The 22,830-nt window shown below is 40.5% G+C and overlaps 1 protein-coding gene and 1 long non-coding RNA gene across 8 annotated transcripts in view; one reads left to right on the forward strand and one right to left on the reverse strand.

The window, feature by feature from the left end:
- Positions 1-22,830, reverse strand: part of trim2a (tripartite motif containing 2a) — a 239,418-nt gene that overhangs the window by 211,209 nt on the left and 5,379 nt on the right. The window contains exon 1 of one of the 7 annotated variants that reach the window (XM_069926690.1): positions 5,574-5,733. The exons of the other annotated variants lie outside the window; for them this stretch is intronic. The gene's annotated coding sequence lies outside the window, so the exon portion shown is untranslated. Of the gene's footprint in view, positions 1-5,573; positions 5,734-22,830 lie in introns of those variants that run through there. 7 annotated transcript variants of the gene reach the window in all.
- Positions 5,330-9,286, forward strand: LOC138758162 (uncharacterized). The gene is made up of 2 exons (XR_011354182.1): positions 5,330-5,519; positions 9,146-9,286. It is a non-coding gene; the product is annotated as an uncharacterized lncRNA (long non-coding RNA).

Below are 22,830 nucleotides of genomic sequence, written 5' to 3' on the forward strand. Positions count from 1 at the left end.
AACATCATTCATAGTGACAGAGGGTCAACTTTCATGAGTACAGAACTTAGGCAATACCTTCTTGATCGGGAAAATCACTACTAGTCGTACTACAAGCTATAGCCCACGAGGTAATGGTCAGGTGGAGCATGGTAATAGTACAATCCAGAAAGCTATCACTCTTGCACTGAAGTCTCAAGGTTGCCCCACCAGCCACTGTCAAGACATGCTGCCAGGGGCATTACACTCTATTCACTGCTTTGTACAGCTACCAATCAAAGTCCACACCAATATATTTTTACTTTCCCTAGAAAATCAAAGATTGGATTGACCTTGCCAACTTGACTATCTGAGCCCAGAGAAGTCTTATTAAGAAAAGATGTCAGACTCAGAAAATCTGACCTACTTGAAGAACATGTTCAACTACTTCATGCTAACCCACAGTATGCTCATGTTGCTTTTCCTGATGGGAGAGAGGACACTGTTTCCTTCAGAGACCTGGATTTGTCTGGTCTACAGTCTGCTAACCCTTCCACAATTCTGACACCCACACTGCTCTCCCCAGCACGAGAAAAATCAGTTACTTGATCCATTGCCAAAGGAACAATACTCTCCGCGTGAGAATTTTGCTTCCCGCTCTCCAATCCCTTCCACAGCTGGTGTGAAAAGTCCTGAGTTAGGAATAAACCTCCACTCCCACCAGTGCCTTTGCAGAGATCTGCTCATATTTCTAAACTTCCCCAGAGACTGTTATGGCCATTTTTAGTCGTAGACATAATTACCAAGGCTACTTACTGTTATCTCTGTAGCCAGTTTTCTGATATGTGTTCCAATTAATTCTGGTTTTTGTATTATCCTGCTGTATCCCTTTACCTCTGAAATTTTTAATCTGCTTGTTATCCACCATTTGCTTTGGTCAGTATAACATTTTATTAAAATTGGTCAATTCTTGTGGGGGATGTATGTGATGATGTAATGGGGGGTGTATTATACTGACTGCTTCTCGTGTATGGAGTTGCTTGCTATTGGCTATGGCTATGCTCCACCCTACTGGTATGATAAATGGAGATGCTTTCCCACTGGCCACTATAGTGGTGGCTAAATGTCTGTTAATAAAAGCTCTGCATTAGTCTAATACTTGTCTGGTCCATCTTTAAGGCATATCAGTGTGGCCACAAAGGTGCAGGTGATGGTGTCATCAAAAGAACCAGTGGGATCAGATCAGATGTTTCTGAAGAAACTTTTGCTCCTCTTATTTTATCTTTTACAGGCCAAAGAAAGAAAAAGTTTTTTGTACATTTTGTATACATAACAATGAATGGAATCTTGAACAGTAAATGACAAGGTCCCATGGAGCATTGTAGCCCTCAGAATATATTGTTCGCCAAAAGTAATGACACAAGAAGACAATGGATGAAGGCAATAAGTAGCCTTGCCATCAGATTGGACACCGAGTCCAAGAGTTGGGACTTGCAGCTGTGTAGGATGTTGTTGAGACTGCTCTTGGAATATTGTGTGCAATTCTGGTCCAAAAACTATCAGAAGGATGTGATTAAGTTGGAGTAGCTGCAACAAAAAAAAATAACTAAAATGTTGCTGGGACTGGAAGACTTGAATGAAAAACTAAAGGTTAAAACTGGGACACCCAAGATCGTATTAAATAATGGAGCAGTCTGGAAGGCCTTTTCATCCTCTGATTTTATGTTTCAATGAAATGTTCAGTTTCCCTCTCTAAAGATGCTACTGAATCACAAAGTTTGAGCCAAACAGCACTTCATGTCCCCAACCTTTTTCCTCATCTACACCAATCCCATTTGCCGTCATTAGATACATATCCTCTTGCCTTGTTTATGCAAGTGCCTAAATATCAGTTAAAGTAATTGTATTCTATTCCATTACTTCTTCTGGCAGCATGCTCCACATACAAACCACCCCATTAAAACAAACACATCCCTTAGGGGTCTACTATGGAAATAGATTCTGGCCGTTTGCCTTATCTATGCATTTTATCATTTGGAAAATGTCCATCATCTTGCTTTGCTCAGGGAAAAACAGACCAGCTTATCAAATCTTTTCCCATAACCAAAACAGTCCATACAGTAGAATACTGGCAGATACTCCCTGCAATTGCTCCAGCACAACCATAATCCAACCTACAGGTTACAAAACTGCAAACACAGGCCAACCAGTGTTTTGTAAAAGTTCTCAATTTTCCATCTTTTATATTCAATGCCTCAACCTGTAGCCTTTATAACATCAACATTTATCCCATCCAAAGACAATAATCATACCTCCTACCTTCACACCCAGGATGCTAACATATCAAAAAAACAAAATGTTCCCAGTGCTCTGCACCACCTCAACTTGTCACAGACTTCAAAACAGAAATGTATTTTTCTTTCACCACCCGCAACCTCACTAAGCCAATTTTGGACACAAAGCTTTTTTATGGCATTTCCAACTTTTTTTCACTTGTATTCAAGATTGTTACATTATTTCACTGCATCCCCCAGATATGCATTAATTACACTGGAAAACAATTTTTTTTCCCCCAAAAGGTTTGTTTCCTGAAAGAAAATGGGGGAACATGATAGACAACTTCAAGCTGAACACAAAGATAATACTGTATTGTGACAGAGTACACTGAGGTGTTTGGGAGATAAATTGGGAAAGGTTTGTTACAGCAGGTCACACACAAACACTTTAAAACACAGAATTTTTGCAGGAGCTTTCACAAGAGTGCTCAGACTCATGATGGACTGTCAATTGCAAAAGGCAACAAATGTAACAACAGGCAGTAGCAGCTTTGTCTGGAAAAGAGCATTTACTGTCTGGAAGGTCATGTGATCTTTGCAGACATCCAGCAGAAAAAAAGCAGGCTTTGTTCAGAGAGGGGGAAGGGACTGGCTGTCTGGTGTTTCCTTTGGAATAGGAGAAACAGAAAGGAGCTCTGTGATTACCTGAAAGAAAGAGATTATCATCTGGAGAACCCTAAAGGGGGCAAGTTTCATCAGCAAGACACTGGAATGGCTGATTAAAAAGAAATCAGTTGTGGATGTCCTAGAACAAGAGAAACTCTCTCTCTGAAAACCAACAAGAACCTTCTGAGTGGTAACCATCAACCTGTTAAGCACCAAAGCCTGGTGAACTTTATTAATGTTAACTTCTGTGCACAGTACAAGAATTGCCTGTAACCAGTGAGATTGGACTGTGAACCAAAGAACTTTGCTGAACTTACACATTACACACACGTGCACTTAGAACTAGAAGGGGGTTAAGTAGGTTAAGTGAGTCAATAGAGGTAAGTTAAAGTTTGATTCTATTTTCACATTCAAAGATAATTAAAAGCAACTTTTGTTTAAGTAGCCCTTTGTCGTGATGCATATCTATTGCTGCTGGGCTTTGGGGTCCTCTAGACTCTTAATTTAATGTTTCTCCAACTTCCTACGTGATACTATTAACTATTGAATTTAGCATACTTAATCACATGAGGCTTACAGATTGCACGAGTTCAACTGACCTAAAAATGTTTTGCTGCGGATTTTCATTTCTATTCAGTATCTAATGCCACTTGAGTCAGTGTCTGACAATAGTCGGCCAGCACTGATGATTTCCAGTTGCCCTGATGCAGTTTTTCCCATAGTTGTAATGTTCTGGTGAAACCTTTCACCATGTTCATCAGTTGGCCCTTTTACACAACCACTTTGTTCCCAGGATATTTGCAGCTTTATTACGCTACTCCTGTGTCAAAAGCTCAGACACAGAAAGCTGGGGGGAGATTCCAGTGTCGGCTTTTTCCTAGCAGTAGAGGTAGTAATAGTGCCAGATCTGTGTAAAAGGGAGAATCTGGCATCATGACAAGACAGGATGTATATGTGTATCATTTTTTTTTTGGTGTATTTACAAGTAAGCATTTAACACTTGGACAAAACATGAAAGTAGGACAACAGGAAAAATCTTTTTAAAAATATCACTGTCCCACTCTTTCCGGGTGGCCGGCTATCCCGCTCTCTCAGGTGGGATCAGTGTGGGGACTGACAGTGGGCTGCCGAGAGAGTCTCTTGACAACTCGCGACCAGGCCCCACATTGACCCCACCACCCCACTCTCAGCTGTCCTCAAAGTGTCCCTGGTCACCTGGTGCCATGAGCAAGATGATCTGTGGGTTTGTCCTCAGTTTGAACAGTGAAGCCCACTTCCCTGTTCTCCCTACTGATGCCCACCACTAATGATAGCAGGGATTAGTAATGAATATGTGGAAAGAAAAAGTTTGAAATCACTGCATAGATCAATACCGGCAGTAGATTTTCCCCACACTCTTTATAAATTGTGCATGTTTTATTAAATTGTGTGCATAATTCCCACACTTTTGTAAATTGTGCACGTCTTTTATTCCTGCTACGATTTTCCCACGTTCTTCTATTAATTGTTGTGTGTTAATAAAAACAACATTTGATGGCAAACCCTTGTGTCGAGACTCATCTTTCTTGAACCCAACGCTTTCTCAACACAACAATGACCATCAGCGGGCTACTGGCAGAGTCTCCTGACAGCCCCCCACCAGTCCTTCACCAAGGGCTCAAGCCCAAAATGTCAGTTGTGTATTTTTTCTTTGCTGTATAGAGTACACTGTTTGACCTGCTGAATTTCTCCAGCATTGTGTTTTTTTTAAAAACTTCGACCACAGTGTCTACAGACTCTCATGTTTTAGTCAATTAGCTGGATGTAGTTTGGTGCTCTGTCGTTGTCAAGAAAATTCTCAACAACATCTTTAAAGTCTTCCATGCATGCCCAGGCAGAAGACAATATTTGCTTAGTGGACAATATACAAGAAGACTTAAAATATGACAGGATATCACAAAAATAGGTTGCATCTTTTTAAAAAAAAACGATTCATGATAGGAAATTTTTAAAGGTGATGTTCATGTTCAGCAGCCTCAAAATGCATAAAATACACCCAAAGGAGTTCAGGTAGCAAAATCATTGTTGTGCAGCGTTAGTTCCATCTTTCTGCACTAGCCACAGGAGGAGGAATGGACTTTATCGTTCACCACGACTCTGCGCTGTCCCTTTAATCTTTGATTCACTTTCTTTTAAACTTTCATCTCATCACACTTTGTCCTCCAGCAGCCACAATGTTGAAAAACTCTAACCATTCTCCATCCACTGATTAAAAAGTATTCGTCCGTATGCTACATAGTCAACCGAGCATTAACCAGAGGAAAGTCTCTATGCGACTGGGGTGGGGGGGGGGGGGGGGGGAAAGAGTCAGTTTATTCCATACGAATGTTGATTAACATGTAGTTTCGCGATTGTGACAAAATTTTTTTTAAAAATCAGAGGTGGTAAGAATCCTCAGCAAATGTCGTAGCGACTGAAACAGATTCCCAGTTGGCTTCAGCGAGTCTGCATGTAACACTCATCTGTGATTTACCATTACTGGGCGGACATTCCTCTTCTGTCACCTTCAGCCAAGACAACGCATCTCGCAGACATGAAAAGACGTCGTTTGAATGAGAACGAGTTACTACTGGTAACATGGTATCCATTCCACGACCACCCCCCGGTTATGGCATTAGATACTTTCTTACTTACTTGGCCATCATGGTGGTTTTTCCAAGAGGGGAAATCACTCCATTGAAATGCTCCTCCTGCTCGGCTTTGAGACGTTCCATTGACCCGTGGGCTCCATGGTGACGCTCCGAGAGCGAGCCGGCTTTCCGAGAGCCAGGCGGGCGGGGGCTGGGGAAACTGAGCGAACCAACCGCTAGTCTCCTCGGCCCTTTACGTGGTGAGCTCGGGTCATGGGAGCACGGGGCGGAGCGCGATTTGGAGATCGCCCGTTCCACATGCTCTGGGTCATGGTCAAAGGGGGGGAGGAGCAACGCAGCAAGCTTTAAAAAACACCTTCTGAGTTCGACGCACCGAAAAAATATCGAGCCTCTGTTGCAGGGCTGCAATAAAGGGGGAGGGGGTTATGATCAGGTTGCCAGTTGCGAAACAGAAAACGAAAGTAACCATGGACAGTGATGGAAATAGGTGGAGGAGACACTAAAGGGTGCGAAGAGACTTTGAACGGTTTTTGTAAATTTATGGAGATTAAAGTCTCAACCAACTCCTCTCACCCGCTCTCCTTCGTGTGTCCATTTTGGCCAAATAAGCAATGCAGGGCAAGCGGTGGCAGAGAGAGCTGAGGCAAATGCAGCCCACCACTTCAAAGCGTTGTCAGTCTACCCTGTACAACAGATGGACCGGGCGAAGGGTGGAGAGGTCACCGACGTGGGAAATCAAGCGATGAGCTGTAACACCACGAATAACTCACCACTTTACAGTGGACAGTTGTAATGTCACAAATAACAAGGGTCAACAAAGTTTACGTCAAACACTTTATCAAATCCACTGTTCACCATTTTCCACTGTGGACCTTCTGACAGTGTATACAAGAAATCTGCTTCTCTGGTTGTGAGCGTTAACGGTTCAGTCATGGTTGTGTTTTTAATCAATGTAGGGAAATTTGAGTTCTATATACACACACACACATCAATATATCAATGAAATAGAGATTTCTACTCTGCATGAAACATCGAACGTCACTTACTGGTGAGGGAGCCATATGCGTTCAATATTTTGCAGGTTCTGGACAAAAATAAATAAATAGATTGAGAGAGAGAGAGAGAGAGATAAATATATATATAAATAGGTGGCTGAGAATAAAGACCTAAATTATGAACAATGGAAATATCTTTGAATTACAATTTCCACAGAAACAGAACCGAAGTGAAGGTGATTCATCAAAACAATGAGCAAAAATACTGTTGAAAAAATGCATGCATTATAAATTGGAGCAAGACACAATCATTATATCCATCCTTTATCCCTTCGATGTTTCAAAACTAACTGCTACACCAACTGCGCCGCCCCTGTTGTACTATGAATGAGATGTACACTGGTCTGGTTGGAAAGCAACCTCTCGCAGTGTATTTTAGCTACATGTGATAATGAAGTTGAGGTCAGCTCTTTTGTCCATGTTTGGACTCAGGCTGTAATGAGGAGGTGGCTGAGCAAGTATTGCCTGACTGCACTAATAATGATGCTTTCCATCACTTTGCTGATGATTAAAAGTAGACGAATAGGGCACTAATTGGCTGGGTTGAATTTGTTCTATTTCTTGTGGTCAGGACATACTCGATCAATTTCCCACCTTGTTGGGTAGATACCAGTGTTGTAGCTATACTGGAACAGCTTGACTAAAGGTACAGCAAGTTCTGCAACACAAGTCTTCAGTACTATTGCTGGAGCATTGTCAGGCCTTTGGCTGTTTCTTGATATCACATTGAGATTAGTGAGGAGCAATTAAACCAACTGAACAATCCCAACTTCTCAGGAAGCAGATATTTGTTAATGAACAGAGATAAATGGATCAAAATTCTTGATACCCACCAGTATTAGATTTGTAGTTATATTTTCTCTATAAGATACGTGACAACTTGTACCTTTATGGAAATGACTGTGAGTTGTCTCTCTACACGTGAAGAAACTGCTTGCATCTTGAAACCACAAAATATTGGTTTTGTTATTTAATGCTGTATGGTTAGTCCAACCTATTTTAAAATGTAATATTCCCTCACAGGATTCACCTGGAAGATACATAACACATCAAGGAATAAATCACTGGTCCAATGGCTCATATTTCTTATGATAAAATTTCATTTTTTTGGGGGGAAGGAAATCAGCAATGAGAGGATCCTCAAAGTCCAGTTATCTTGCATTCACCAGTGGTGAGAGGCAAACTGTTGAGCTTGTAAACGACCATGCAATTGACCTCAGAGAAGGGCAAATGCATTGATGTTCTAATCTGCAGTGACCAAGTCTGTATTCCCATCACATCAACCTCTGCTGGCAGATTGCAATGAAAGGCATCCAGTACCTGTACCTGCAGTCTTCAGTCTTCTCACTTGAAGTCAGCTGTCACCACATAAGGAAAAGGAGGTGAAAATAGAGCACATTTCTCTCCTCCTACAGCATTTCTTTGGAAAGCAGAGACATGCTACAGAAAAATGCTTCTGAAAAGCTGCAGGCTGCTGTGTCTCTTCCCACTGTTCTTATCACATCTGTAACTATGGTAGCCCAGATTATTGATCTGTCAGTCCTGGTCCTCCTTCAACTGCAACTCTGTATCAGCACATCAGCACACAAAATTGATGGAGAAAAAGCAACAAGTCACGCAGCATCCATAGGAAGAGGCAGTCAATGTTTCGGGACTGAGCTCTTCTTCAGGAGGGTCACAAATCAGACAGACACTGAGTCAAAAAATAGGGGGTGGGGAGTGGCAGGGGAGGAACAAAGGCCAACAGAGCAAACATGGGTGGATACAGGTGGGAGGGTAGATAAGAAAGAAGCTGAGAATTGATGGGGGAAGATCAAGGGTTAAGGAAGATAGCTCTCTGATAGGAGAATGAAAGGAAGGGAGTTGGGAGCTAAAGGAAGTGAGACAGAGGGATGAGGGAAAGTAAGAGACCTGGGGTGGGAGTTAACTGAAATTGAAGGTCCATATTGCTGTTGTCTGGTTGGAGACTGCGGAGTTTGAATATAAGGTGTTGTTCCTCCAATTTGTGGGTGACTTCAACTTGGCCATACATGAAGTCACAGACATGTCAGAGTGGTAGAGGGATGTGGAATTGAAATGGTTGGCGACTTGGAGATCCTTCCTTCCCCTCTCCCCTTCCCACCTTTTTATTCAGTCATCTGCCTGATTTTCGGCACTCTTGAGAAGGGTTCAGGCCTGAAACATCGACTATTTTTAAAAATTCCTGTGGATGCTGCATGACCTACTGATTTTCTCCAGCATTTTTTAAAATATTTTATCTTGATTTTTAAGTATATTTAACAATTATACAGAACATAAAACTTCAAAGAATGCCACTTCCCTACCCTTTCCATATAAACCCAATTAAACAAAGAAAAAGAAAAATCCCATCATCAGTGCATACAGTGAAACATATAGAGAGACAGTATTATCAATGTGTGTACTTTACAGAGGCATTCTGGCTAACCAGAAATGATCCCTATAGTGGCATCAGTGAAGTCCCTATATATTCTAGGTAAGACTGCCAAATTTTCAGGAAGGTATTGTATCCTTTTCTAAAATTATGTGTGTTCTTTTCCAGATGAATACAACTGTTCATTTCCAAAGACCATCTATCAATGAGGAGAGGGGAATCTGATTTCCGTGTCATTGCTATACATTTCCTGGACGCACATAAACCAATTTCTATAAATTTAATTTGGAAATTAAAGATCTAATAACACTTGTGAAATTCCCCAGTATACATGGCTCAGGATCTAATGGGAAGCTGACTCCTGTGATCTTAGTCAAGGTGTCACAGAGGTCATACCAGAAGGGCCTCACCTTTGTACAGAGCAGGAAGGAGCTGATCTCTGTACCACATCTACAGCACATTTCTGATAATTCAGACTTATATTTATGTAATTTCTGTAGGGTGAGGTATAGCTGATGGAGGAAATTATAGTGAACTAGTCTTGTACCAGGTATTAATGGTAGCTAACAAACTTCCTTGACATAAATCAGACCAGAGCTGTTCAATTGTTATGACTCCCATCTTGTTCTAGATTTGTGCTTACCTGGCTTTGGGGACTCATTCATCAGAAAGAAATACATTCTAGAAATTAATTTGCATAAATTTCCCTCATGAAGCAGTTTCTCCACTTCAATGAGTACCAGTAATGTTATTTCAGGGCCCAGGTTGGTTTTAAGGAAAGATCTTAACTGAAGATAACAGAAGAAGTCTTGCTGGACAATTGGATTTCCTCTTCAATTGTTCAAATGACATGAAAAGTCCTTTTTTGGGAATGGTCTTCCAAATGTTGGATCCCTGTATGATGCCAAGACTCCAGAATTTTTCTGCTTAGACTCATGGATATGAGTTCATTTTGTCTGACAGTCCCATTTTCAGTCCAAAACTTCCACGAGTCTCACACCATATTTTAATCAAATGCTTTAAAATAGGATTGTCTGTCCTGTTGGATGGAATTCTGGAGTTCCATTTGAAAATGAAATCACTGAATACCTTCTCTTTTAGGGAGTGTAATCCAATTTGCATCCAGGAGGGGACACCATCACCCTCAAAAAAAATGATGAAATAAATCACATTTGAGTTGCCAAATAATATTTTTTAAAACTGGGTAACCAAAGGCCCCTAATCTATAATCCCATGTTATTTTTTCCATAAATACACTGGGTATTTTATAGTTCCATATAAATTGTCCAACATATTTATTGAGGGTCTTAAAGGAAGTTTGGGGTAGTGGAATGGGCAATGACTGGAAAAGATATTGTAACCTTGGTAATATGTTCACTTTCACTCAGTTGACTCTGCCAATTAGAATAATGGACAAACTCATCCACTTACTCAGACCCTCTTCAATTCTACTGAGTAATGTGAGGTAATTAAGTTTGTACAGATTCTAGAGGTTATTATCTACAATTATTCCAAGATATTTTATACCATTCGGACCCCTCTTAAATGGGCTTGTTTGCTGATACTCAGTGTAATCAAAACTTGTTAGTGGAATAATTTCATTTTTTTTCCCAGTTTACCTTATATCCTGAAACATCACCATAAGCTTTTAATAGTCTGTAATTTGGTAATGGAGTCAACAGGGTCTGTTAAGTACAAAATTATGTCAACTGCCATAAGGTTAATTTTATGGTTTGTCTGACCCACTTTGAAACCCTTTATATTAGGATCCTGTCTAATTGCTTCAGTTAGGAACTCAATAGCCAGACAAAAAGTCCTGGAGTCAAAGGGCAGTCCTGTCGACTCGATCTACTCAAGGGAAATGCAGTCGAGATCTGTCCATTAGTTGTAATGTTGGCCCAGGGTCTATGATAGAGTGCTTTTACCCAGTTAATAAACAAATGCCCAAACACAAACTTGGCCAAGACTTTAAACAAATACAGCCATTCCAGCCTTTCAAAGGCCTTTTCAGCATCTCAAGCTACAGTGATACTAGGCTCAGTCTTAGATTTTGCATAGTGTCTAATACCAAAGAACCTACATAAATTATTAGCTGACCGCCATTTCAAAATAAAGCCACTCTAATCTGAATTTATTAATTTTGACAAATATTGGCCAAGCCTGTTAGCCAGGGCCTTAGAAATCAATTTATAATCTGAATTTAATAATCAAATGGGCCAAAATGAAGAGCACTTTAATGGGTCTCTATATTTTTTTAAATGAATCACAGTGATTATGGCAGTAAAGAATGATTCAGGGAGAGTTTGATTTTTAGATGCTAAGTTAATTACATCCATGATGAGAGGGATTAATAAATCCTTAAATTCTCTGTAAAATTCAAGATTTATTAGATTGTCACAAGCCCAAGACCTTTTCAATTTCTTTTGGAGTAAAGGGAAGATCCAAATTTGTTTATCTTCTTGACCAAGTTTGGGAAATTCAACAGTGGGCAAAAAAAATCATCAATCTTGGTTCAGGTCTTCTTGCAATTCTACAGTATATAAACTTAAAACTGTTTAAATGTGTCATTATCTGTCCAACTAAATTAACAGCAAGTTTGGGTGTTTTTAAAGGTTTTAAATTGAATTTGTTTGGCGAGCCCTCAGGCCCACGTCTATCTAGCTTCACTGCATCACGTGACCTCCACCCCCCCACCCTGGTTTCTCCAGCATTTTTGTGTTATGCACTAGACAGCAGCATCTGCACATTTACATTTTTACCTACCTGTGGCTACAACATCCCATTGTTTTGTGCCTATCCACATTCAAAGTTCATCCACGTTGTCTGTCTGGCGTCCAGTCTTAAGACACAACAAAGTTTTCCCATTTTACCTTCGCTGTCCTGCACCATTCTGTTCTGCTTCAACACACTTCCTTTGCCTTTTTCACTCTCCTTAATGTTTTCAATTCTCTCTCTCCATCTTGTATTCCAAATCCCTACAGACTAGTTTAATGCTTCCAGTACAAAAACAGCAAAACTTCCCACCTGAATATTGGTCCCCATCCAGTTCAAGTTATATCCCATCCTTCTTGTACACATCACCTCTGCCCCAGAAGAGATCCTGATTGTTTGCACCAGCTGCTCAGTCACATGGATTTTCACCTCCTCTTCTCACTGGAACATGGCAATGGTAGTAATCCAGAGATTACCATCTTGGAGGTCCTACTTTTTATCCTACAACCTAACTCTCTATATTTGTTTTGGAGGACCTCATCCCATTCTGTACCTATGTCAATGGTACCAATGGGCATCATGACTTCTGGCTGTTTGCCTTCTGTTTTAGGAATGCTGAGAACTTAATCCAAGAAGTCTCTGACCCATGCATCCCATAGGCAACACATCACATCAGTCACGATCTTGGTCACTGAATCCTCTGTGAGTCCCTCTATTGAGTCCATTATCAGTCTTCTCCTTTCCCCCTTCTCTTCTGAGCCTCAGGTCCAGGCAGAACCAGAGACATGGCTGCTGTGCCTTCCTCTTGGTAGGTCATCTCCCCCAACAGTATCCAAAACTGTACACTTGTTGCTGAGGGGAATGGCTACAGGGAGTTGCTGGCTTATCAGTCTACACCCTAATTCTTTTTGGGTGATCTCCAGCTCCTCCGTCTGGATCTTCTAAAGCTCTCATCCATGTTGTCCTCACATTCCTGAATGATCTGTGATGCATTCAGCTGCAACCCTAGCCCCTTGATCTGGTCAGCATCCCACAGTTCCCGTTAGGGGCACTGAAGATTCCTGAATTCCCACATCTGCAGGAAGAGCACTGGATATCCCAAACAGTCAGCTTGTCTGAGGTAACCATTGAAAAGAAAAAGCAATGGTGAGCATGACCTTTATCTTATCTGTTGTATCCTTACATCAGCTGCTTGCTGAACCCTCGCAGGCCAAGGCCTCAGCACTTAAGCTCTATCACAGTACTTAACAGGTCTAGCCCTCTGCTCCAAAATCTTCTTAAAAATATCCTATAAAAGTGCCCCGGAATTACAAGAACTGCATCTCAGCAATAACCAATCCCAGAAGATTGAAGATCAGAGGTTTTAATACTCCCCAAAAGGTTACATTTTGCAAAATGCCTCTATCAGGCTAAAAATATAACAACCATTATACTTTCATGATTTCAAAGTAAAATTATTTAAATTATGAAATTAGAATATTAAGAAAGTAAAATATTGCAGAAGGCAGAGAAAAATAATCCATGATGCTTTAAAACAGATTTTATCTCTGAAAATTGACAAAATATTCACACTCTATGACACTTTAATGTTCAAGCTTCAATGTACATTTTATAATATGAGGTTGATTTATCTTAGGATAGTTGAACAAATCAAATTTCTGAGTATCTTTAATATCAAATAACCAATGTCACAACATCTGTCTGTCAGAAAAATTTCACAGGATACCACAGCATCCTCGCCCCACAATCCCATAAGAACATTATCAGAGTACATTAAATAGCTCAGTGTACTTACATTTAGAAATGTACTAATGAAAGTTGTGGAGTGGTCCCAAAAAAGAAAATTGCAAAAATGTGCAAGGAAGTAGTTTCAGCACACAAGCATAACAAAGCCGCTCCCCAAAATCCCCATATGCCCCATCCCCCAGTGGACCATGGAACAGATGCTAGATTTAATATCTATGTCATGATGTTTCTTTTGGGGTGGGGGTTGGGAGAGGACATGAATAATGAAAATGATATTATCTGGATTGTAAGGAACAATTTATGTTTTCTTGGAAGACAAATAATTTCAGCTAAAATACACATATTTGGCAATGGAATAAATACAGCACTGTGCAAATAATCTCCAACAGAAGCTTGCATATTTTAAAAATGTTGAAGATCACTCATTAATGCCTTATGTACAGTATGTATTGCTTGGCACATAAAACTGATTTTCTGCCACCTTATCTGAGGTGAGGAGTTTACAAAACCATGCAGCAACAACATTGCAAAAACAAGAAAATAATCATTAATATTCAACTCACTACCAACAATCTTACCTAATATGTTTGTTGCCATAGAAACTAAGAACAAGCAAGAGGTGATTTCTCATGAAGACAGCCTCCATGGTAATTATGTATGTACCATTTTAGCTTTCACTCTTACAAGATCAATTTTAATCTCTCAAGGAATGAAAAATCCAATAATACGATAAGCTAGGGAATTTGCTGGTGATGGATGCAGATTTTCCAGGCTATTGGATATTATTCATAATTAATTCCCAACACACTTGTTATGATGTTGTGGGGTTTTACAGTAAATTCTCCATTGATCTTCTAGAAGTTAAACAAGAAAATCTGCTGATGTTGAGGTCAAATGCAATACACAAATGTGCTGGAGAAACTCAGCAGGTCATGCAGGATGCTAAACTATCCTCATTTCTAAAAGGTTGCAGAGGAGATTACACTGGACCACATGTTTTTTTCCAAAAGATTTTCTTCCTGAAAATAAATTGGGGGTTATGACAGACAACTACAAGTTGAACTCAGATTTGGTGTATCATGTTGAAGTTGGAGAAACATTAACTTTTATTGAATTTAGCATGTTTAATCACATAATGATGATGACACGTTGTGTTAGTTCAACTAACCTTAAAATGTTTTGCCTCTGATTTTTGTTTGTACTCAGCATCTGATGCCTCTCATGTTAGTGTCCAACAATAGTCATCAGCATTGGTGGATTCCAGTTGGCCTGAAACCACTTTTCCTCGGACACAATGTCTGGTGAAACCTTCCACCATGTTCCTCACTGTCAGCACCAAGTAAAAACACAAAATGCTTGAGAAACTCAGGTCAAACTGTGTCCTTTATGTATCAAAGGCCGGTACATAACTGACGTTTTGGGCTTGAGCCCTTCATCAAAGTACTTTAATGAAGGGCTCAAGCCCAAAACATCAGTTGTGTACCGGCCTTTGATACATAAAGGACATGGTTTGACCTGCTGAATTTCTCTAGCATTTTGTGTTTGTACTTCAACCATAGTGTCCACAGAACGTTGTGGTTTACTATTGTCAGCACTAAGATCAACAGGGAAGAAGTCCAAGGGCAAATGCATAAAAATGAATTTTCAATAACATGTGGCACTTCATGGTTTTGTATGATTGAAGTAGACTTAAAATATGACAGGAAATCACAAAAACAGCTTATATCTAAAAAATAGTATCAGATAGGAAATTTTTAAGGTGATTTTCATGATATGCAGCCCAAAATCCATAAAATACACCTAACAAGTGTTCAGGAAGCAAAATCTCTGTTGTCCAGTGTTACTGGACTTTCACTCCATCAGGGGAAATTTGATTAGGTACCCAAATGTGCTGAACTGCAGGTCATGCAGCATTCTTTATGTCAAAAATGTACTCTAACCTCTCTCCTCATCCCTCAGCTTCCTTACCTCTAGCTGCCAACCCCCTCCCTCTCCATTCAGAGACCTACCCCCTCCTCCTATCATTTCTCAGCTTTTTCCTCTTCTACCATAACACCCATATCCACTTATGACCTCTTTCCAGTTGGCCTGTGCTCCTTGCCCCTCCCCACCCTTGTTTTATTCAGGGTTAAGAGTAAAAGGATAGTAACGGACAAAAAGATCAGAGTGGTTGTCTATGTGTGGAGCCTCCCAAGTTGGGGGAGATCTTAGACAATTTTTTTGCATCAGTATTTAATCAGGAAACTGGCATAGTGTATAAGAAAGGAAGGGAAAGAAGCAGTAGTGTTATGGAACATATGGAGTAGGAGGTGCTTGATGCCTTACAGCAAATAAAAGTAGATAAATCCCTCAGGCCTGACACATTATTCCCTCGGACATTGAGGGAAACTAGTGTAGAAAATGCAGAGGCCCTGACAGAAATATTTAAAACATTTATAGACTAGACATTAATGGACTTTTTCCCCTGAGGGCAGGGGAGGTTGGAACAAGAGGTCATAAGGGTAAGGGGGCAACACTTTAGGAGAAATATTAGAGGTTGCATTTCCACTCAGTGAGTTGTGGCAGAATTGAATGAACTTCCGAATGAGATAGTTGCATCAGGGTCCCTTCTGTCATTTAAGAGAAGGTTGGATGTGTACATGGAGGTGAGGGGGTTGGATATTTTATGATTGGCTTTGGCTGTTTCTAAAAAAATGTTTGGCTATCTGATTTAGTTTTAGGAATGCAAAGGTGGCATATTGAAATGAAATCTTGTATTCCTTAAGAAAAAATAATTTATAATTTGAGGGATAAATATAATTTCTTTGTAAAAGTATGGAGCCCATATTTAAAAATGACCAAGAGAGATACCAAAGATTTTGTGGCATACACGAGTATGGTAAATTGACAGTGCGAGCATTTTAAACTCTCTACGCTAAATGAAGACCAGTTCAAGTGTCTAGTCTATGTAACAGGAATGCAGTCGCACCAAGATGTAGACCTTAGAACATGTTTGCTGGTGAAGATTGAACAAGAATCTGACATGACCATTAGAAAATTAATCGCCGAATGCCAAGTTAATTTGAAATGCGACAGCAAAATGGTGGAAGCAGCGCACTCATCTTCAAGTGGTGTACAGACAATCAAGTTAGCAGACCCACTAGACCAAATAAAAATGTGACCCACCCAGCCAAACTGCCCAGCACTTGTTGGAACTGCAATGAGTGGCACTATGCTTGTGACTGCCCGTACAGACGACAGCATTGCAGTAAATGCAAGTGTCGAGGACATAAACCAGAATGCTACAGAGGGAAAACACCCGTTAAGTTAGCTTCACACACAAAAGTGAAACCAATCAAAGCAACTTTAAGGTGGCAACGCCAAATGCAGGAAATACACCAAGATGCATATTAAAGACATTCCAGTGAGGCTGCAAATTGACACAGGGTCTGATAAACCTAATATCAAAGAAAATGTGGAAACAGATTGGTCAGCCAGAGGTGACTCCAACTGAAAACATGGCACAGAAGGCTTCTGGGGGGATCCTGGAGTTGTTAGGTTCAGTTGACTGTTCCATCAGTTTAAACTCTCCTTAGGAGAGTTGGCTGAAGGGGGAGGGGGTGGGGGTTCTTTTTTTTCCTTTTTTCTCTATATACATAAAAAAGTGTTCATGTTCATGTTTAATTGCTGTATATGTCATATATTATTTGATTTTTGAACAAGTAAAAAAAAATAAATATAATATTTACTATAAAATGGCTTTTGGATAATAGGCTCTAATGTAAGCAATTTTTGTTGTTATATATGGGTTATTAAACAAATTAAAGCTGAAAAAAAATTGACAGAGACTTAATACCACATTGAATTTGATTTGATAGTCACAAACTATTTTCTCTGTCAGGAAATTAAGTTCACGTGGTCTTATTCTTAAAGCAGGTGCAACATTATTTGGAGTAAAATCAAAGTGTGGTTTTTGCACAAATATTCATTAAAAAATTGGTACTCTTTTTTCCAAAACAGATTGAACAATTAATGGCAAAGCAGGCCCAATATCTGCCTTAATTTGTTTATGCTTTCTCAGAATAAAGATATGAGTCTGGATACACGGATTTCTCAAGAGTAAATACTTTTTTGCAATTTCCTCTTTAAAATCAAGTAAATCTCCAGGACCTGATGGGTACTCTGTGGAATTTTATAAATCCTTTTCCATATTGCTTGTGCCCCAATGAAGTTCTGTGTTTAATAACTCATTTAAACAAGGGGATCTTCCATCATCTTTTCATGAAGCTTGTGTTTCTCTTATTCTGAAAAAAGTGGAAGGATCCATTTGAATGTGCTTCTTATAGGCTTATTTCTTTATTTAATGTGATACGAAGATTTTGTCAAAAATATTGGCCCATAGATTGGAGAATATAATTTCTAAAGATCAAACCGTTATTCTTAGAAACATAGAAGATAGGAGCAGGAGTAGGTCATTCGACCCTTCGAGCCTGCTCCGCCATTCAACAAGATCATGGCTGATCTTAAAGTTCAGTACCCCGTCCCCGCCTTCTCTCCGTAACGTTTAATACCCTTATACTGAAGAAATATATCTAATTCCCTCTTAAATATATTTAATGAACCTGCCTCTACTGCCCTCTGTGGCAATGAATTCCACAGATTCACCACCCTCTGGGTAAAGAAATTCCTCCTCATCTCGGTCCTAAATGGTTTGCCTATTATCCTCAAACCATGGCCCTGGGTTCTGGATTTTCCCATCTTATTTTAATTTAATTCTTATTTTAATATACACCGTTCATTGAATATTTTATATTTATCTCCCACTCCTGTCCCTGAATGTGTTCTCTCTACATGCAAAGAAGGCTTTTGATTGGGTGGAACGGGGTTATCTATTTGCTACTTTGGAAAAATTTAATTTTGGACTATGTTATGTTAAATGGAGTCAATTATTTTATTTATGTCCTACTGCCTCAATTCTTACTAATTTACAGCAATCAAAATCTTCAAAGGGGTATTCTTCAAGGTTGTCCTTTAAGTCCATTACTTTTTGACTTGATATTAGAACCTCTAGCAAGTGCTCTTCATGAAAGTAGAGATTTTATAAGGATCCAGAGGAATGCCATTGAACACACGGTTTCCTTATTTGCAGATGATCTTTCGCTTTCTGTATCTAATCCAGAAGTTTCTTTACCAAGCATATTATCTTTGCCTTCTCATATTAGTCAGTTTTCTGTATACAAGTTTAATCTGCATAATAGTGAACTTTCACCTTTAAATGATATTCTAATTTTTCTTTTAAGATTGTGAAGGATCAATTTATCTATCACAGAATTACAATTACTAGGAGTTAAAAACATTTTTAAGGAAAAATATTTGTCTTTATTTAATCAGGTCAAATTACTGATGTTGAGATGGTCACCTTTATCTATTTCCATGATTGGTCGCATCAATTCTATTAAAATGAACATTTTACTTAAATTTTTATATCTTTTCCAATCTATACTAATTTTCATTTCCAAATCCTTGTTTGACTCACTTGATTCCCTTATATCTTCCAAACTATGGCAAGGAAAATGCCCCTGCTAAAAGAAAACTCATCTTCAAAAAGCTAAAAGCTAAAAGGCATTTCCTAATTTTAAATGTTATTACCGGGGAGTCAATGTATGTAACTTGATTCTTTTGTTACACTCTTATGATCTATTTCACCACCCTTCATGGGTAGAAATGGAACTGAATGTCACTAAAAGTACTTCTATGTTGGCAATTTTAGGGTCTTTTTTATCCTCTTCTTTATATAAACTAACTGATAGTCTGATAATTTAGACATGGTTTGATAAAATGGGCACAATTTAGAAGGTTTTTTGGATTTAAGAACTTTTCTCTTGCCACCCCTATTATATCTAATCATGTTTTTCAAACTTCTTTGCAAGATACGGTGGCGGTTCACCCATGTAACAGGCAAACCAGATTACGGAGTCACGGGCAAGTCCATGGCAGACCTGACTGTGAGAGCTCCGGATGCGGTGCAAGCCCATAGCCTGGCAGCTAACATCATAAAGGTCCCAGGAGTTGCAAGCGTCATCGGGTTCCAAGGGATTTAAGCACAAGCAAGACTTCTATTAAAGTCAAGTTGGTTCAACTCACTTTGGACCCTGCATGGTTCTTTTGTTTGCTGCACGTCTAGTCCGACTGCATTAGTGACCCCGATGGTCCAAATGGCATTTGGACCCAACGATAACCTACCCAAGCACGAAGAAGGCAGTTTCATTGAAACTGCTGACTTTCTAGACCTCACACCCACAGGTCTGGTTTCAACAGGCTGAAGCCCAATTCCAGGTCAGGCAGATTATCTTGGATGCAACAAAGTACTACTATGCGGTCGGTTCACTCATCCAGAAAACAGCAGGCCAAATCATCGACTTCCTACACCAGCCATTGGTTGTGAACAGGTATGAAACAATCAAGTCACTCCTGACCTCTCCCTTTCTGAGAGTGCAGCACGATTGTTCCACATGAACCGCCTAGGTAACTATGCACCATCGACTTGAATGAACTGGCACTAGAAGACTGCCATAAGCCATGTTTACTGTTCGAACAAGTCTTTCCTGAGCAGCTGACGATGATTTCAGTGACCCATACAAAGTATGTGCAGATCTCCTGTGGCACACCAAGCAGCATGGCAGGACCTCCACTGACCAAGTTGCTGCATCTCACCCTAAGGCCCGGGTCTTCCTCATGCCATCGACGAAGCCAGTGACCCCCGCAAAAAGGAACAACCCCAGTTTGCACAAAAGAGAGGTTCAGGAGCCCACCCTGTTCTTTTCCAGGAAATGCCGGGGCCGGCAGTCACCAATGGCCACCACGATAACCTTCTTTACTAATGGGACTGACACCCCGGGCAAAAGTTCCTTGTGGACAAGGAGGCGGAGGTTAGCGTTTTGCCCACCTCGAGCCATTACACCTACACTGGGAAGTCAGGACTGGTGCTCACCACTACCAACAGCAGCAGTATTCGCATGTACAGCAGCGAACCATCCCATTACAGTTCAGTTCCAGCTGTTTCACCTGGCAGCAGTGTCGCAGTCTTTATTAGGTGCAGATATCCTCCGGACACACTGCCTCCTAGTCAACCTCAAGGGACAGCGCCTAGTCAATGCCAAGACCTTCCAGACTTTCTTGATTGGCGAAGCCAAGTTACTTGCCCCACACCTGAACTCTGCAACGATGTCTTCGTCTACAGGGGCATGTACCGGACTCCACTCCAGCATCCACACAAGGGCCTGTACAAGGTGGTGTGTCAGAAATTAACTATGTGCATTCTCGACGTGAACAGCCATGAGGAGACCTTCACCATTGACCACCTCAAGCCAGTACACCAAAATCTGGAACACCCTGTGATTGTGTCACCCCCTGTGGAGAAAAATTTGAACACATAGGGTTAAGGATTCACCCATAAGTTGCTTACAAGAACATACAAGAGTCAGTTGCATATTGCTTAAGTGGAGGCAGGGAACCTCAAGGTTCAGATTTATCTGCAGACTCGCTTATCTGCAGACATGATAAGCTTTGGAATTCTGTGAAACAATGATTAAATTATTGCCAAATGTTGACAATGATAAACTATTGTCAGGTTGACTGCAACAGGAAGCCACATGTAGGAATGCACTGCCATTTATTGTATATAAACTCTGTTAAAACTGGCTGTGAGCAGAGGAAGCTCAGGCTGGGTGCTGGGCATGCTCTCCAAGATATCTTGCTAATAAAACTCTTCCGAAGCGTTACCCTTATGTCGGTAGTTGATTCTTTCTCCGCAACACCCCCACACCAACAAGGTCAGCCACCCAAACAGACTGAAGAATTGTTGGCCGTGGACTCGACACCTCTTTATGCTGGTTCGGGGGTGTGCAGGGGGGCGGGTGAGGGTTGGTTGGTCATGTGGCAGCTCACCCATGCAATAGGCGAACCAGCTCATGGAATCGCAGTCAAGTCTGCGGCATATCTGACTGTGAGAGCTCCGGGTGTGGGGCAAGTCCACAGCCTGGTGGCTGAAATTATAAAGGTCCCAGGAGTCACAATCATTATTGGGTTCTGAGGGATTTAAGCACACACAAGAGTTCTATTAAAGTCAGTTGGTTCAACTCACCTGTGTGATTATTTCGGTCACTGCGTGCCTAGTGCAACTACAATACTGTCTTTAATGCTGGCACAGATTAGATATTAAGTGCTTTAAAGACCTTTTAATTCAAAAAAATGTCATTTCTTTTGAACAATTGGTAGTAAAATTTAACTTACAAACAATCACTTTTTTAAATATCAAGTTAGACATTTTGTTCAATCTCAAATCCTTGACTTTCCATGAATCCCCGAGGTAAACATCCTTGATGCATTTTTTGATTTAATACTTTTCCATAAAAGTTTAATACAGGTGCCTAACTTTTAATCTGGAATCGTCAGAACCGGATACCTGCCATTGTTTGGAATCTTCTGGAATTTGAAATCATTTTGATTTCAGTCCCTTTAAGCCCGCTGGCCGGAGTCGCGCTGCCATCTCTCCACCCCCACACCATCGCCTGCCCGCCCGAGTTGTGCTGCCATCTCTCTCCCCCCCCCACTCCTTGGCTTGCCCGCCTGAGTCGCGCTGCCATCTCTCCTGCCCAAGTCACGCTGCTGTCTCTCTCTTCCGCACACCCCCCACTGCTGTACCCCTTCTCAATTCCCATGTTTGTGCTGGTACAACAGTTTCAGCAGCATGGGGAATTAAGGAGCCATGGAGCTGCCGCCAGGTTGACTGAAAGCGCTGTGATGCTGGATGGGTGTCAGTATACGGTGATTTGGAGGCGCTTATAAAGTAGCAGAACAACATGGGATATTCCAAAGTGAGTTGAACGAGGGTCATGCTCGATGGGTAGGGTACTTATAAAGTAATAATACCACTAATTAGCGATGTGGAATGCACCGGGATACACAAGAGTTGAGCGAGGGTCATGTGGGGGCATGTTTGGCTCCAAACCCCATCTTTGATGAGCAGATGTCTTCTATCAAAAAAAAGTGCTGGTTTTTGGAGGTTGCTGGATTTTGAAATTCCGGATAAATGCTTAGGCACTGTATCTCTTATTTATAATGATTTACTTGATTAAAGAATAGCCTCGTTAGTTAAAATCAAGAACAATTGGGAACAGGATTTGAATTTTTCATTCTCAGATGAGGTTTGGAGCTCTAATTATAATCTAAATAATACAACCTCTTTTTGTGCACGACACTATTGCAATTTAAAGTGGTCCATGGAGTACATAGGTCTAAAGTTAAATTGTATTGTTTTTATTTAGACATAAATCCTCTATGTGATAAATTTAAAATTGGTGATGCTGCTTTGGTTCACATATCCTGGACTTCCCCAAGTTTAGAAAAATTTTGGA

The sequence above is a fragment of the Narcine bancroftii genome, chromosome 3 (assembly GCF_036971445.1).
Source record: "Narcine bancroftii isolate sNarBan1 chromosome 3, sNarBan1.hap1, whole genome shotgun sequence".
NCBI classification, from domain to species: domain Eukaryota; kingdom Metazoa; phylum Chordata; class Chondrichthyes; order Torpediniformes; family Narcinidae; genus Narcine; species Narcine bancroftii.